The following is a 3,332-nucleotide window of genomic DNA, read 5'->3' on the forward strand; positions in this document are numbered from 1 at the left end:
TCTCAAATACAAGAAGTTTGTGACATAGTGGGGGTGAGTAGAAGGGGTTACAGGGCCATCTCTAAAACTTGGTTTCATGTTTTAAAGTATTACAGAAGATTAAAGCTTTTGGGTTGCCTAGGCCTCACAATGTTGGGAAAGTAAGGACTCTGTTAAAAGAAGAAATACCCGAACATTTAGGAGAGTACTATCATATAGAAGGAACGATTCATACGGAAAAAAAATAAAAATCTTTTGAGTATAATGTTTTTAATAACATTTGGATGAGTAAGAAAAAAGTTCAATCTGCTATGGTGAGATACTATAACATGCGAGAACTAGATTGTGAAGGAAAACTTATATTTGTTATGAAATTGGATGAAGCTCAAATTCAAAAATGTCAAAAAAAAAATGGAAAGAGTATCCATAACCCTAATGAATAGAGCATGGGATTATAGCCAGGGGAAGCTTGATTCCCCAATGCCCATACCACAAAACTCAATCAGAAATGGAGCTTTGGTGGATCGAAGCAGCTCAAACACCGGTAGAAAATCATGATACATTGAAATGGCTCTTTTTGCAGATCGATATCCCTTCTATTATACAGGACCAAAATGCAAGTGAAAAACTCCGTGTAGATGACATGGGTGACTTTATTGTAGAATGACACTTGAGTGCCGACCTAAAATCATTGAAGTGCATGTTTGGTGTATGTGGAGGTGCCAATACCAAGTACGAGGTTGGAAAACCATCATCAACATATAGTGTGAACGTCATCAACTACCCATCGTCTTCTATGAGTTGGGATCCAATTCTAACAATAGATTTAAAAAATGTACATATATGTACAATGCCTGTTGAGATTAGAATATTGGACAAATTGCTTCAACTCCATCTTGATTATGCATATTCTATTAAGCCAAGTAAACTTGCAGACGAGTGCATAAAAAAATGTGAGGCTTTGCTCTCTTGAATGGATTTTCATGGTGGTCAAGTGCATCTAAAAAAAGATCCTACTCTTTCAAAAGGAACGGGTGATGTTTTGCAAGATGTTTAAATGGGTGGAGCAAAAGCCAAAAGTTTTTTGAGTAACCATGACAACAAACAAGTTGATGCTATCTGGAACTTCTGGAAGGATCTTTGTGTAATAACAACCAATGTCAAAAGTAGACCAGATGTAGCCAACAAACGCATGGAAGTGTGGAAGAAGCTAGACAATTTTTTGAAAGTTTTGAGACAACAAGTTAGCTCTGCTACTTATGTAGATGACTTTAAAAAGAAAATAAATCTTTTAATAACTGCTATCACAGATGCTTGGGGAGCAAAAGACATCACATATTGCTTGGTGAGTATTCAATTACTTTTAAAATCTTGGATAGTATTTTACATTGCATCCTATGAGTTCAACTAACCTTGTTTTTCTAAATTTTTAGCATATTTTGTACCTGCATGGACCATATTTTGCAAAACAAGGACCCCTTGCAACATGGAATACTCAAGGAATGGAAAAATCTCACTATCAAGCGAGGACTTCTTTTTTCAAATGTACGAGAAAGGGAAGGGGACAAAGAAGGAGCAATGCAGTAAAGGAATTATTCAATTGGTTCTATAGAAGGCAATTACAACGGATGAGATCAAACAACCATGCTGCTCAACCATAGATGGAGATTAATGCTTCACTTTGAAACTTTGTACCAAGTCTCTCTAAAGACATCCAAATTCAAAAAGATATTTTTGTGTGTCAAATTTACATCAGTTTTTGATTTTTTTGGTATCTCTAGGCATGTCACCCCTATATCTCAAAACCTTTCTTCTTGTATAGCCCCCAAGAAGGTTGACATTTGTCTCCTCAGTTGTTGCTGCATAGCTAGAGTAGCAAAGAAAGTATCCTACTCTTGAGGCATTGAATCCTGCAGCACACCCAAATATTCTAAGTGTTGCAGCTCTCTCAAGTAGCATGATCTTGTTTGCATTGATTTGAAGGGGAGTGTACCCCAAAAATTGTGACAATATCTTCAGGGAAAATATTGGAAACTCAGAATCTTCAGAATACTGCATGTGAAAAGTACAGAAGGTGGCACTATCCAATGTAGGCATGTAGTGCATGAGAGAGGAGGCATCCCTTCTTGAAGTGCCCTCTATTGCTTTCTCTCTCGAGCCTTTAGCTCTCCCAAGAAAATTGTCTTTGTTAAGGAGTTCCATCTGCAAAACAAGACATAATGAGTAATTAAAACAAACTTGAAAAAAAGGAATATTTCAGAAGGGAGATCAAGGTGAAACTAAATCTACCTTTTGCAACTCATCCTCGGCAATGACTTTTTCTTGAAGGAGATTGCATGATCCACTCATCTCTCTTATGTCAACGTCCTTTCCAATTTCCTTCATCTTAAAGTCTCTGCCAAAAGATTGGATGCCAAGCTCAACAAGTCTCTTCTCAAAATCCTCACCTTTGAGGGAAGGTTTCTCGTCTTCCACTCTTTTCATGAATAGAGCAAGTGCATCAGGAGCAGGAAGAAATAGTTTATTGGATGTCTGAAGATCAAGTGCCAAAAACTCCTCTTTTGAATCTTCTTTCTGTGTCAATAAAATCTTTGGCCACCTCAAAAGCTTCAGAAATGGTTGCAATACAGTAGTCCTCCCTCATATTAAGCAGACATTGGATATGATGGAGAGGGATATACTCTTTTCCTTTGATATAGAAGTAGGGAAGGTTTGGAACAGTAAGGGAAGCCTCAGACACCTCTACCTCCTCTATGGGCTCATCAATGACAGTACTAGCTCTAAATAGAGACACATCAAAATTTTCACTCTCATGCTCCTCAATTGCAGCATCAATTTCCTCCTCTTCTAGAATTTCACTTTTCTCAAGCTGTAAAACTGTGGAAACATTTGTATTTGTTTCCTCTTTGTCTGTATCTTTCACTTCATCACCTTCGCCTTGCATATCAACTTTAAGGAACAAAAAAGAAAAGAAAGACAACTTCTTTTGGAACAAGGTTGCAAGGCTTTGAATGTAATTGAGAAGAAATCGTTGGTGGAAAAATAAATGAAGTCTTCTTAGAAAATCTTCCTAGACTCCTTGTTACTTTGCCTTTCTCAATTGAGTTGGTAGTCAATTCAATTAGATGGCAATAAGTCTTACCATCTAAACCCAAACACTTGCCTTCAACTGCCTTTTCAAACTCTTTGAATTCTTATGACAAAAAGTCCTTCAAATTGTCTAGCATAACTGCAAGATCAAACAAAGGATTGAATATTTCATATGTTTTGGTGTACACTTCCATGTCACCACCATCCATGACAGCACTTAACGTTCTTCTTAGTTAAGTCGTGTAGTGGTCCTGCTATTTGAA

The sequence above is a fragment of the Adiantum capillus-veneris genome, chromosome 7 (assembly GCF_014529385.1).
Source record: "Adiantum capillus-veneris isolate H3 chromosome 7, ASM1452938v2, whole genome shotgun sequence".
NCBI classification, from domain to species: Eukaryota; Viridiplantae; Streptophyta; class Polypodiopsida; order Polypodiales; family Pteridaceae; genus Adiantum; species Adiantum capillus-veneris.